Source organism: Pristiophorus japonicus, unplaced genomic scaffold (genome assembly GCF_044704955.1).
Source record: "Pristiophorus japonicus isolate sPriJap1 unplaced genomic scaffold, sPriJap1.hap1 HAP1_SCAFFOLD_113, whole genome shotgun sequence".
Lineage (NCBI taxonomy): Eukaryota > Metazoa > Chordata > Chondrichthyes > Pristiophoridae > Pristiophorus > Pristiophorus japonicus.
In genome coordinates this window covers 692,035-707,205 of record NW_027250788.1, presented here as the reverse complement: position 1 = coordinate 707,205, position 15,171 = coordinate 692,035, and the positions used below count along the sequence as shown (strand labels likewise).

Below are 15,171 nucleotides of genomic sequence, written 5' to 3'. Positions count from 1 at the left end.
AAAAGGACAACATTGTCTCTTGCCTCTCCTATTCCCTTAATATACTCAAATAAACATTTGTTGCTAACTTGTATATGCCTTGCACGTTATTTGACATCTGCTTTTATTACATTTGGCATCCCTTCAGATTGGTCTTACTTTGAGTTAAAAACGTGGTTTCTGACTCCATTATGCCTCTTAAAAACAGTAACAATTGTAATCATATTACCTTCATTATTAGCAAGACGTTCATTTTGATAACTGATTCTGGTCGATTGTTCATCATTAAATCTAGTTTGACAGGTTCCTTTTTCTGCTCGAATACCTAATGTAGAAACTTTCCCATCGACATTAAGACATTCATTGCCTTTCCTGCTTACACTTTTCTGCTTTTCTCAGGCTGTGAAATAAGCGTCTCCCATTAACATGAAATAAATTTATGGTGAAGCAAATGTAATATAAATGTGCTACAGACTTAGCAATATTATGACGGATAAAGGAAATGTTTAGGTAATTGATTTACGCTAAATGAATACAAAGTGCTGGCAACTGAAAGCTTATATCCCAGGAATCTGAAGGAGATGAGGGAAGAAATTCCGACGGCCCCAGAAACTCTATCTCAGGATTCAAGAGAGTGTGGCTCTATGCTGGGTAACTCGAGTGTGGACAATTTAGTAACAATGTTTTTACAGGCAGATAGAGCGAACCTGGTTAATTACAGGACAGTTGCATTAACAACTGCAGTATGGAACCTTTCCGAATCTCTATTTAAGGACGATTTTTCCACTTGCCGAGATAAAGCGTTATAGGATAGAATTTGCCAATGCGAATTTCATCGGACGGTCATGCATTTCAAACCTCATGTAATTCTTTGAGCAGGTTAAAAAAAACACGGTAGCTGGGAAAATACAGTGGTTGTGATGTAATGGAGTTGAGAAAAAAACTTTGACAAGGTATAACAGGCGGGATAGTTGTCGACGATGGCGGGTTATGGAGTGAAGAACAGGTTAGAAAACTAGGGTAAAATGCGGTTTGAGGAAAGAAAGGAGAATATAAGAGTTAAGGCCAGTTTCTCGGAGTGGTTGTGGTTACTAGAGTCCCATGTTTTCAGTCCTGTTGACTGTGTGTTTTGATAAATGGAATATAGACAGATTGTATCAAGATATAGAGCGCTTATCGCCGAAAATTGTAGTTAAAACCAAACTGTCAAACACGAAAACTGAGAGAGCAAAAAGTAACAATTTACCTTTATAATCAACAGTGAATTTCTATCCTAGTTAAAAATTGTGAAAAATGTGACAAATGTACATATACACTTACACAATATATATCGAAATATTCCACTCATATTTACACACCGAATGTTTGTAATATAACAGCGCATCCTACATACCGACCTCGTTTATATCTAACCCATGTTCTGGTTGCAGTTTTGACCCAGGCCACACTTTGACCTTTTGCAATTTCCAGATTCTGTCCGTCCTGTTTAACATATTCACCATTGGATGTGCTACAGTCCTTGTAATATTCAAAGTCTAAACACTGATCGTTTAACTGTTTCCAGATACGGTCGTTCCTGATTTGCATTTTAGGATGGGATATGCTACAGCCCGCTGAAAACAGGCGGTTAAGCCGAGCAAGATTTCGGCTCTGGTGGTGAATGCTGCTTCTGATGGATTTCTAGGTGTTCTGATGGATTTCTCGGTGTCCTGCCGGTGGTGGGGATTGGAAAGCTCTTGTGTCACACTGAGTAAAACTGGAAGTCACCAATATAAGGAAGTCGCTCATGAATCCAATAGGGAGATCAGGAGAAAGAGAGGTTAGAATGTGGAACTAGCTACCACAGGAAGTAGTTGAGGTGAATAGCAGATAGCCATTTAAGGGGGAACTGGTTACGAAAATGAGCGACATGGCAATCGAAGGATATGCTACTAGACTTAGATGAAGTAGAGTTGGAGAATGATCCTGTGGAGCATAAACGCCTGAAAAGACCAATTGCGGCGAATGGCCTCTTCATGTCCTGTACAGCAGATGTAAAATATCTGAATACTTCATAGATCCGTAGCTTCTTTAGGCTGCAACCAATAATGCAATTATTTTCACGAAAGACTGTTACTAACCTTACGTCCTTGAATCTCGACGTCTCAGGAGCAAGGAGCAACTGCCTCCACAACCCACCGCCTCCCCCCCTCCCCCGCACCCCCGAAACTTCCAACATTTATCAATTCTACCGGAGCGCTTATCGCGGGAGCAGCAATTCCTTCATTTTGCGATTTTGAAATAGGACAGTGACACTAATCTGTTTCTTTCATTGACCATGTGGTTCGCTATTCTGCCGGTATTCGGGAGAGAGAGAGAGAGAGAGAGAGAGAGAAGTACGCAAGGGGAGAGATTGTCCGAGGGGATGAGATGGGCACAGAGAGAGGCAGAGACAAAAAGGGATTGGAACAAAGAGAGACAGAAAGAGCGAGAAAGAGGGCCAAAGACAGAGAAAGAAAAAAAAGGGAGAATGAGAAGGAGAGACAGAACGAGCGAGAGAGAGGACCAAAGATAGAGACAGAAAGGGAGAGGGACAAGGAGAGACAGAGTGAGCGAGAGAGAGGGCCAAAGATAGAGTCAGGGACACAAAGGGAGAGGGACAAGGAGAGTCAGAGAGAGCGAGAGAGAGAGCCAACGACAGAGGCAGTGACAGAAAGGGAGAGGCAGAAGGAGAGACAGAGAGAGCGGAGCGAGAGGGCCAAAGACAGTGATAGAGACAGAAAGGGAGAGGGACAAGGAGAGACAGAGTGAGCGGGAGAGAGTGCCAAAGACAGAGACAGAAAGGGAGAGGGTGCAAGGAGAGACAGGGAGAGCGAGAGAGAGGGACAAAGACAGAGACAGGGACAGAAAGCGAAAGGGACAAAGAGAGAGACAAAGAGAGTGAGAGAGAGGGCCAAAGACAGAAAGAGAGACAGAAAGGGAGAGCGACAAGGAGAGTCAGAGAGAGCGAGAGAGAGGGCCAAAGCTAGAGACAGAGACAGAAAGGGAGAGGGACAAGCAGAGACAGAGAGAGCGAGAGAGAGGGCCAAAGACAGAGACAGAGACAGAAAGGGAGAGGTTCATGGAGAGACAGAGAGAGCGAGAGAGAGGGCCAAAGACAGAGACAGAAAGGGAGAGGGACAAAGAGAGACAGAGAGAGCGAGAGAGAGGGTCAAAGACAGAGACAGAGACAGAAAGGTAGACGGACAAGGAGAGAGAGAGAGAGAGCGAGAGAGAGGGCCAAAGACAGAGACAGAGACAGAAAGGGAGAGGGTGCAAGGAGAGACAGGGAGAGCGAGAGAGAGGGACAAAGACAGAGACAGGGACAGAAAGCGAAAGGGACAAAGAGAGAGACAGAGAGAGTGAGAGAGAGGGCCAAAGACAGAAAGAGAGACAGAAAGGGAGAGCGACAAGGAGAGTCAGAGAGAGCGAGAGAGAGGGCCAAAGCTAGAGACAGAGACAGAAAGGGAGAGGTTCATGGAGAGACAGAGAGAGCGAGAGAGAGGGCCAAAGACAGAGACAGAAAGGGAGAGGGACAAAGAGAGAGACAAAGATCCTTATCAACATGTTTAATTGTTATCCCTCGCAGTTTGTAAATATGATGAACTAAATGATTAACATTTTGTCGCGCCTTTCAGGATTCGAAAGGTGAAACAACGTAATTGTGTTGGAACTTCATGTTGCTACCCTGGATTTGGGAATATATAGCAAATTCGCGGCAGTTTCTTTCTATCAATTTCTCACTCTCTCCCTAACTCCCTCTCCTCGGCCCGCACCCTCCAGTCTCCCTCGCTCGCTCTCGCTTTCTGTCTGTTTGTTTTTCTCTCGCGCACCATCACTCGTTCTTTTCTCTCCCTCCCTCTTTCTCTATCTCTCTCTCTTTCGCTCTATCCCTTTCCGCCTCTCTGTCATCCTCACTCTCCCTTGCCCTATCCCTCTTCCCTCTCTCTATTTGTTTCGCTCTCACTCACCCTCTTTCTCTCATTTTCTCTCAATCTATATCTCCCTCGATCAATATCTCTCTCTCTCTTTCTCCCATTCTTTCTCTCTGTTTCTCTCTCTCTCTTTCTGTTTCGTGTGCTTCGTATCCCGGATAAACTCTATGCACGTCATCTCAAGTATATCCTGACCAATTAATTTTATCCAGAAGCTATGAAGGTTAAAAGCCCCTATGATTATTGCCGTGCCTTTTGTACAAGCATCCATTTTTTCTTGATTTATACTCCGTCCAACTGTGCAGCTATTGTTTGGGGGCCTATGGATTACGCTCAACAGCGATTTTTTCCTGTTATTGTGTCTTATCTCCACCCAAACTGATTCATACTCCAGATCCTCTGAGCCAATATCGTTTCTCACTAACGTACTGATCCCATCATTTATTAACAGTGTTACCCCACCTACTTTTCCTTTTTGTCTGCCTTTCCGAAATGTCAAATACCCCTGAATATTTAGTTTCCAATCCTGGTGACGTTGCAACCACGTCTATGTAATGACTATCAGATCGTCCTCATTTGTATCTGTTTGTGCCGTCAACTCATCTGTTTTGTTACGAATGCTACGTGCATTTAGACAAAATGATTTTTAATTTATTTTTTTTACCCTTTTTTCCTACTTGTTTCCTCTGTCAAACAAACTGACTTTATAACTTTTTGCTTTTTAATTCAAACTCTACTCCCCTCCCTATTGAATCTATTCTAAGGTTCCCATCCTCCTGCCAAACTAGTTTAAACCCTCCGCAACAGCACGAGCAACCAGCGCCTCCCCCCGGCCCACCGCAATGCAAGGTTATTAGTTTTGCCTCTGTTGAGGTGCAAACCGTCCAGCTTGTACAGTTCCCAACGCCGACAAAAGCAGTCCAACTGTCTCAGGAAATTAAACCCTCCCTCCTGCACCATCTCTCCAGCCATGCAATCACTTGCTCTATCGTCCGATTTCTCGACTAACTAGTTCGTAGCACCTGGAGTATTGTGGAGATTACTACCTTTCTGGTCCTACATTTTAACGTCTCCCCAAGCTCCCCAAACTGTGCCTGCAGAAATCACGCCTCTCTCTACCTATTTTATTGGTAAAAGTATGGAGACTGACCTCTGGCTGATGACCCTCATCCATCAGAATGCCCTGAAGCCGCTCGGTGACATCCTTGCCTCCAGGAAGGCAAAATGTTATTCTGGTGTCACGTCTGCAGTGGCAGAAACGCCTGTCTGCTCCCCTGATTATTGAAACCCCGACCATTATAGTTCTTCCATTCTTCTCTCTCCTCCCCTGTGCAGCTGAACCACCTTCGGTGCCGTGGATTTGGATCTGGCTACACTCGCCAGAGGCACTATGTCCACACCGATGCTCAGAAGATAATATCTGCTTGCGAGCGAGATGGACTCGGGGGCTCGTGCACTACCTGCCTAGTCCTCCTATTCTGTCTGCTGATCACCCAGTCCCTCTCTACCTGCACGCTCTTAAGCTGCGGCATGACCACCTCTCGAAGGGAACTGTGTAAATAGTTGATAGCGAACAGTTTGCCGAGCTCTGGGGAAAGTGTTTCATCCCATGCTTCTGTGATGCTACAATCCTCTCTCTCAGTGAGCTTGTATTTTAGCCTGTAAACCTCATGGATTTAATTCCGGGCCGTGCCGGCAGGGATTTTCTCACGTTTAGTGTGATGGTTCTCTTTTTCTCTCTCTATCATTCATTCTATTTCTCTCTGACTCTAACTTTCTTTCTGTGTGTCACTGTCTATCTCAGTTGCAGTCAACTTCTGTAGGCTTTTCTCATTGGGGATCTGTTTATCCGTCCAAATATGACTTTCTCTCTGTCATTCTCTCCATCGCCCCCCATATCAGTTTGCTCCATACATTATGAGTTATCCCTGAAGCGCTGGTTTAGTCTGAGATTGCTGATAATGGGTCGTCGACGTGCATTTTAACATTATTCATTCAAAGATGTTCAGTGTTGACGGGAAGATTACATGTTCTGTGGGTTAATGCAAGGGGGTTTGTTGTCTAGTTACGGACGACCAGTTCAATGCGTTATTTGCCTAAGTGCTGTATTTTGCAGTTCAGCTTTTCACCACCCACAGTTTTACAAGATATTTATCCTCCCAGGTTTGCAGAGTATGCAGACGTGTAGTTTGCTCTGGGCTTAAAACTAAATTTGGTGTGTCCAAGCGATTTGCCAAATTTTCAAGCACTGCACTGCAGCGTGCCCATGACCAGATCGCCGAGTTGTTAAGGCGTTGGAATTAAAATCTAACTGATGCATGCCTGCGTGGTTCCAATCCACTCCAAGTAAATGTTCAATTAACTGGTTTCAGAATTAGACTTAATGCTTGTTTGTTATTAAAGCGTATAAGCGGTCCATAATCTCTGCAAATGAGATATTTTTAATTCTCCCTTCAAGACAACGTTTCTTTATTTATAACAGGAGTTCTGCCAAGTGACTGAACAAAGAACAGGATTAGGCTATTCCTCCCCTTGTGCCTATTCGCCATTCTGTTAATTCTTGGCTCAGCTCTATCATAACTCCATCCATCTGCATTGACTCCACATCATTTTAACCAATGTCTAGCAAAAACTATCAAACCAAAATTAACATTTTTAATTGACCTAGTCTATCCTGCTTTTTGTAGAAGATAAATCCATCACCCTTTGCGCAAAGAACATTTTCCTAATTTCTCTGCCGAATAGCCTGTCTCTGATTTTAACATTATGTCCTCTTGTCGTAAACTCCCCCACGAACGGTGAAAAAAGCTTTATCTCTATCTATCTTATCAATTCATTTCAAAACCTTAAAAATCTCAATAAAATCACCACTTAACCTTCTATATTCCAGGGAATACAGGCCTAGTTCAATGTAATCTCTCCTCATAATTTAACCCGTGGCACCCTGGCACCATTCTGGTGAGTGCTTCAATCCAGCCTATCAATTCTAAGGGTCCGTGCCCATCAGGGGACTAGATATAATGGATAGAAACGGCTTATTGCCTTTAACAGAGGGCTCAACAACCAGCGGCCATACATTTATAGTAATTAGAGAAGGTTTACAGGAGATGTGATGGGAAATTTCCACACGCAGATATTTGTGGTTGTGTAAAACGCACTACCTAAAGAGTGGTAGAAGCAGACACCTTTAGCACATTTTAAAAGTATTTGGATGTGCACCTGAAGTGCCGTAAGGTGCAGGGTTATGGAGCTTAAGGTGGAAAGTGTGATGAGGCTGGATAACCGTGGCGTGGACAGGATCGGCCGAAATTGTCTCCTTCCATGCTGTAAACTTCGATGAATCTATTATATTCTATAACTTAGAGTACTCCAGATATAGTCTAACTGCATCTCTCTTCAGTTGAAGAAAAACTTCCATTGCTTTATCGTCTAACCCCTAGTTATAAAGCTTAACATGCCATTAGTTTTTTCGAATATATTCCTAACTTGCTACTGCATTTTAGCGGAATGCGCACTGGGACTGCAAACCACTTTGGAAATCCATCTCTCCGAGCTGTGCTCCATTTAATTAATACTCGGATATAAACTTTGTGATCTACAATGGGTGACCACACAATTACCAGTTTGTAAACTATCTGCCACTGAATCGTCCATTCATTTAATCTATCAGTATATCTTTATAAGTATACGCTAACGTCTGAACGAATTACTATATCACCAATATTTGCATCATCGGCAAACTGGGATATCTGGCTGCCTGTTGTGCCTTCTTTATCTTTAAGAAATATAGAATGAAATAATTTTTTTAACACTGACATTTTAAAACGTGCAATGCTTTGACGCCCTGATAGGGTCTGTGCAAAGAGGAAGGTAGGAGTAAGATTTCAGCTCGATGACCCATTTGATCCTACAAATATACATCATGCAAGTGTGCGCTGTTTTCAAACAGGAAAGGCACGAACTTGCATTCCCGTAGCATCTTTCACGAACGTAGGATGACCCAACTGCTCGGCATTGCTCAGTTTGAGTTCCGACAGGACCCCCAGCCTCTAGACGTCATTATAGTCTTGGTCCAAATATGGACAAAAGTGATTAATTCTAAAATGAGGTGAGAGTGATCGTCCTTGACATCAAAGCAGCATTTTGCCGAATGTTTCACCAAGGAGGCTTCTAACGTTGAAGTCATGGCGGGGTTAATCTCCACTGCTGGAGACATACCTAGCCTAAAAGAAAATGGCTTTGGGTGTTCGACGCAAATCATCTCAGCCCAGGATATCGCTGCAGGAGTTCATCTTCACCTGTTTCATCAATGACCTGCCCTTCATCATCAAGTCAGAAGTGGGCATGTACGGTGAAGATTGATTTTTCCAACTCTAGTATCAACTGCGCAGATAATAAACCAGGAAAAATATCGCCTTTCCATTATTGTGGCGTGGTGAAAATCATGGAACTCCTTCTATCACAGCATATTGGTAGTAACATCACCTCAGTGACTGAACCATAAAACCATAGAAATTTACAGCGCAGAAGGAAACCATTGAGCCCATCGTGTCCTTGCTAGCGGACAAAACACGAGATTTTCAAGGTGCGGTGGCCCAGTGGACAGGCGTCGGTCTCATAACCCATTTGGCCCATCGAGATTTTATCACATTAAATGCGACATTTTAAAGCTTTTTCCTTTTTAACTATCAAAATACATCATAATTTTGAACTTATGTCAGAAATCGCCTCTAAACGTTTTCTATTCGAAGGAGAAAAATCTTTCTGACAGGTGCTAGTCCGATTATTCCAATATGTATGAAAATTTAAATCCCCTATTAAAACCACACTGTCTTGACTACACGCTTGTCAAATCTCCAAATTTCTATATTCTAGTACTTCACAGCTGCGACTAGCGGGCCTATGCACAACTCCCACTATTGTCTTAAATCCTTTCCTATCTCTTAATTCTACCCGTAAAGTCTCCACGTCCGGCTTATCTGTAGTTAGATCCTCGCTTAGAACTGAATCATAGAATCATAGTTATTTACAGCATGGAAGAAGGATATTTCGGCCCATCCGATCAACACGGCCAACAATGAGCTATCCAGCGGAATCCCATGTTCCAGCTTTTGGTCCATAGCCCTGTAGGTTATTACACTTCAAGTGCATATCCAAGCGTGTTTTAAATGCGGTTAGGGTTTCTGCCTCAACCACCATTTCAGGCAGTGAGTTCAGGACTCCCAACCTGCTCTGGTTGAAGAAATTTCCCGTCAATTCCCCTTTAAACTTGCTGCCAATGACTTTAAATCTATATCCCCTGTGTGTTGACCATTCTGCTCAGAAAAATAGGTCCTTCCTGTCCAGTCTCTCTCTACCACTCATAATTTTGAACACATCAATAATGTTTCACCTCAGCTTCCTATGTTCCAATGAAAACAAACTTAGCCTACCGAATCATTACTCATAGCTAAAATTCCCCAGTCCAGGCACATCCTCGTAAATCTCTTTTGAACCCTCTCTGGAGCAATTACATCTTTCCTGCAATGACGTCTACGCAGTACTCTAGCTGTAGCCCAAGTGATGTTTTATAAAGCTCAAGCATAACTTCACTGTTCTTGTACAATATACCTCGGCTAATAAACGTAAGTATGCCACATGCCTTCTCAACTAGCACGTTTTCTTTGAAACCTGAAACAGGGAGTCAATGATATAAATACTACAACAACAACAACTTGCATTTATGTAGCGCCTTTAACAGAGTAAGACGTCACACGGCGCTCCACAAATGCTTCAGACAAATCAAATAACGCTGACACGGAGCCACATAAAAGCGAATTTACGGCAGATGTCCCAAAGCTTGGTTTTAAAGAGCATCAATTTTGATATATTTTTGAAACACCCTAGGCCAGGAATATTAATCAGTGTTTTCGCTCTAGGTCTGAAAGTTGAGAGAAGTTGACTTTTGAATTGGACCCATGGGCGTCGACTTCTTACGATTACATAGGATATTCAATGCAAAAACAGGCTATTCGGTCCAACCTGTCAATATCGACGTTTGTGGTCCACTGGAGCATCCTCCCCTCTTTCCACATCCAGCACTATCAGCATAGCCCTCCATTCAGTTCTCCCTCATATATTTATCTAACCGCTACTTACATGCATCTATAATATTTGATTCAACCTGTCTGGTGGTAGCGAATTCTACGTCCTTACCACTCTCTGGCTAAAGAAGATTCTTCTTAATTCCCAATTTGATTTGTTGCTGATTTTTTTTTATTGATGGTCTCTAGTAATAAGAACATAGGACATAAAATTAGGAACAGGAGTAGGCCATATAGCCCCTCTAGCCTGCTCCGCCACTCAACAAGATCATGGCTGATCTGGCCGTGGACTCAGCTCCACTTACCTGCCCGCTCCCAATAACCCTTAATTCCTTTGTTGGTTAAAAATCTATCTATCTGTGATTTGAATACATTCAATCAGCTAGGCTCAACTGCTTCCCTCGGCAGAGAATTTCACAGATTCACAACCTTCTGGGAGAAGAAATTCCTTCTCAACTCGGTTTTAAATTGGCTCCCCCGTATTTTGAGGCTGTGCCCCCTAGTTCTAGTCTCCCCAACCAGTGGAAACAACCTCTCTGCCTCTATCTTGTCTATCCCTTTCATTATTTAAAATGTTTCTAAAAGATCACCGGTCATCCTTCTGAACTCCAACGAGTAAAGACCCAGTCTACTCAATCTCTCATCATAAGTTAATCTCCTCCTCTCCGGAATCAGCCCAGTGAATCGTCTCTGTACACCTCCAAAGCTAGTATATCCTTCCTTAAGTAAGATGAACACAACTGCACGCTGTACTCCAGGTGCGGCCTCAACAATACCCTTTACAGTTGCAGCAGGACCTCCCTGCTTTTGCACTCCATCCCTCTCGCAATGAAGACTAACATTCCATTCGCCTTACCTGCTGCATCTGCAAACGAACGTTTTGGGATTCATGCACAAGGACCCCCAGATCCCTCTGCACCGCAGCATGTTGTAATTTCTCCCCATTCAAATAATAATCCCTTTTACTGTTTATTTTTCAAGGTGGATGACATCACATTTTCCGACACTGTATTCGATCTGCCAAACCTTCACCCATTCGCTTAACCTATCTAAATCTCGTTGCAGCCTCTCTGTGCCCTATAAACAACCTGCTTTCCCACTAATCTACGTGTCATACTTTCCCCACAAGTGAAACCACTCTGTATCTACTCTATCAAAACCTTTCAAGATATTAAGGAGCACTATTAGTTCACCCCTCAGACTTCTCATTTCACGACACAATAAATTGAGCTTGTCGATTCGTTCCTGATAGTATACCATCTTCTCTGCACCCTATCCAGTGCCTCGCTAGTTTCTTTTATAATATAGCGATGAGAATTGCACACAGTACTCCTAATGTGATTTAACTGTAGAGACTTCTATATTGGTCGGTTTTGAAACCGGCTTGGCCAGGGTGTCTGGTCCAATTAAAAGGGGCCCGCACCTCATCATTTGAGGAGACAGTTCACAGGCATCCTGTAGTAACTGAAGGCCGTTTGCTTACAGAAGCTGATTGTACATTTTCAACATTATCGATCTGGATGCACGGGCAGGACACGTCGTGACAGGGACTTTTTGCAGCGTATTTCTGTATGGATGCAAAAAGGCTGAAATGGAATAGCTGAGTTGTGCTAGATGGCAGACGAGAGGTTAAGGCGATGGACTGCAAATCGATTGTGTCAATTTACATTGTAAAGCGTTCGTTTGTTGCTGATAAACCTTCCAAGCATTTGACTGAATATTACAGAAATTAGGCTTTGAATCAAAACTTTAATTTCATGGTACCATTATGGTACATACCTTAAATAAACACTTTATCCATTATGCTGCGCGCTCACTGACTAAGTCATGGTCATTTCATACATTTTTCTTGATATGCCAACTGAATTTACTGACTGGAGGAATTGCATTAACTCCACGTGATCGGCTCGGCTCATCCTTGGGCCGAATTGCGAGTGGTGCGAGCAAATTCTGCAACTGAGTCATTTCTGTTCTTTAAGGAAGGGAAAAATCCCCTTACACGTCCTGCTATACACGTGGGCACAGCCCCATTCAACTCCCATGATGCTTAATCCCATCTTAGCGGGACTGAAGAACTATTTTCAAGAAGGAGGCTCATGGTCTGCTCAGCAGAAAGTCACTGTTCTGCGTGTTCTTTCAGCCAGCTTTCCAACTGGCATCCAACTGCCGTGCGAGCATTGCTGACTATTCCAATAAAACAATATTGGAATATCTTTATAAAACTATTTTGATTACGTGACCTGTATTATCAAATAAGATTTTGAAGCATTTATAGCTTTATATTGTCGTCTGTGTCGGCATCCACTTAAGGCACACTCTACCTTAAGACAACTATATTCGGTGCTGCTTTATTTCACTGCGAGCGCGAAAGGACATATCTGTGAAGATATTTGCCCCTAATTTATACCATTCCTGTCCTATAGTCCATGTCTTTCGTTATCCATTGCTGTCCTTGTTGCTGGTTAGATCACCTCAGGCAGTCCATTTAAACCTGAGAAGTCAATCAGCAAAAACCAGAGAAATACAAGAGGCACAGATAGGGAGAGATAGATAGAAGCATGCGAAGACAATAACAGAAAAGATCATTGCAGCTTGAGGGGAAATTCTTTTGCTCTCTTGAAATGTTGTAAAAGCGTAAAGGATAATTGGGCGACAGTTTAAAGGTGCCTCCCGCCCTGGCGGATCTCTCAGGCTCTGAGAGAGGGAAATGCAGCCCGGCAGCGACAGCTCTTTGTTATTCAAGCACTGAACGGAGCTTTAAACAGTGTAGCGGCGAACAGGTAAACCTGAGTGGATTTCAGGCCCAAAACATTAAACCTACCGGCTATCGCAGACAGTTGCGGTTTGCTGCAAAAAATTACTTTCCTGCCTCGGAACCAGCCAACCCTGTCCTGCAGGGCGATGGGGAAAGGACGGGGGAGTGGGTCTAGCTGAGAGCTAGCACACTCTCGATGGGACGAATGGCCTCCTGCTGTGCAGTAAACATTCTATTAATTTACATTTGGACTTTGATGGGACTCTAATCGATAAGTTTGAATGTTTCTATAGATCAGAATCAGCGCGAAGTCCAATCCACGAGCCATTTCAACACGGAGCACATCATTTTTAGCGAAATGTTCAGGAAATACTTGTTTCTTTTGAATGTGGTGTAGGAATTATGTCGAGATAAACAATGTGTTTACATATCTTCTCTTTGAAATCGAGTGTATTTCCGGCACATTATTACTACATCAGAGTTATTGATTAAATGTCAAAACGCCTCCACTCCATCCCACAAATATGTACAATTTTCATCCTCCGTTGAAATATTTTGTGCTGGAATAAAACAGTGAATATATCGGTAAGGTTTGGGGATACATCAATTGCACCTTCGATTACTGATGAAATGTCACAAGCAAAGCCATCAGCTGTATGAGGGTAGGCGCGAGCTCACAACCTCGGCCTTCCTGGGTGCTTACACTGTCATATAAGTACTGCGCGCTATCCGATTCCGTCGCTGGAGCTGGATGCGAATGCTGTGTGGTATTTGTGCTCCCATCATACAGCTGCCTATCGCACCTGTCTTATAATTCCTCCACGAAAGATCTATCGACGTTGGGGTCAATTGACATTTTCAAGTTTCATATTGATCGATTTTTGTTCGGCAAGGATACGAAGATTTATGGAATCATCGCAGGCAAATGGAATTAAGAATTAGGTAAAAGGGACAGAAACGGAAACAGCTGCAAACAAACGTTGCATTTTATTCATATTTAACAGCAACAATATCCGTGCCGTGCGCAACTATGCTGTGGTCAGAGACAAACGCGCTTAGCTTCCGAAACTCCCGTGTCTTTTCTGTGGCTCTCTTTCCTTTCTTCCCTTCCTCCTGCAAGCTGCCAGTTTTTAAACCTTGTTTTAAATGTTGGTCTGGCCGAGGGCATTCCACATTCTCAGAACCATCTCTACCATTTCATTGCTTGATTTCTTCGTTTATTAATTATGAAACTCCTTGAGCTACAATGGTAGCGCTTGCGACAATACATTAAAAGGCGGCTATTGGAAACCGTTGTGATCATAGTTTCGTTTTGTACAGAATTGAACCTCTATCATTCAAGAGGTAATGTTATATTTACAATAAACTATATCTTCTTATAAATGTTGGTACATTCGCTCCCTAGTGCCAGATGAAGAATTTTTTGATCACCTCATTTATTTCATGTGTGCAAAAGGCACGGGTATTCATTCAGATATAATCCACAGATTCACATTGAGATAACTGCAACGAGAGAGACAGAAAGCACCGTGGTGCATGGCGGAATAGACAAGATAAATGGATAAATAGAAAACGGCCTCAGACTCTGAAAAGTACAAACATCACATGTAAAAGCCCCGGCTGCTCCAGGTGAGGCTCGAACTCACAACCTCGGCATTTCCCAAGCCTGTACTGTCATATAAGTACCGCGCACTAACCGATTGCGCCACTAGAGCTGCATGTCCTGTGGTTTTTGTGCTGCCATCATACAGCTGCCTGTCCTACCTGTCTTACAAGGAAGAAGACAAAGAATCATCGAATCATTCAACACAGAATGAAGCTTTTCAACCCATCGTGTCTGTGCCGGCTCTCTGCAAGAAGCCTTCAGTTATTGAGACTCCATAGATTCTCGCCGTAGACGTGTTTTATTTTTTGTGTAATGTATTGTTATTTGTAATGAATTTCGGTGTCCATGCGGGAAATTTATAATATATATTTGTGCATCTATCTGTGAGTTGTAAATTAAATTGTGTGGAACATTGATAATCAAATTATTTGTGTTCATATATGTGTTATTATGAATTTATCTCTAAGTATCTCGGTGCTATAATTGTATTTACGTTTATTTGCGAGGTGTTTACAAGATGCAAAGATGTACACAGAAAATACATTTATAACAAACACAGATGCTCCACAATAATATTATAAATAACTATGTTGCATTCAAATACATAAACACTAAAACAGATATACAAAATATATTTATAACCCACAGAACAAATTGCAACTTAACACAGAGATACCAAAATATATTTAGAGCTATCACTGATCGAAGAACATTTTACTCTCTACGGTCCTCAGCAAAGTCTGCTGTGCCTTTGTTTCCTGTGCTTGTGCTCGGTGTAAGGGAAGTTTTTGCCGA

General features: G+C 42.7%; 1 non-coding gene across 1 annotated transcript; it reads right to left on the bottom strand.

The window, feature by feature from the left end:
• Window positions 1–14,391: 14,391 nt before the first annotated feature.
• On the bottom strand, window positions 14,392–14,485 carry trnai-uau (transfer RNA isoleucine (anticodon UAU)). Its single transcript has 2 exons — window positions 14,448–14,485; window positions 14,392–14,427 (listed from the first exon to the last, which is right to left on the bottom strand). It is a non-coding gene; the product is annotated as a tRNA-Ile (tRNA).
• Window positions 14,486–15,171: the final 686 nt, after the last annotated feature.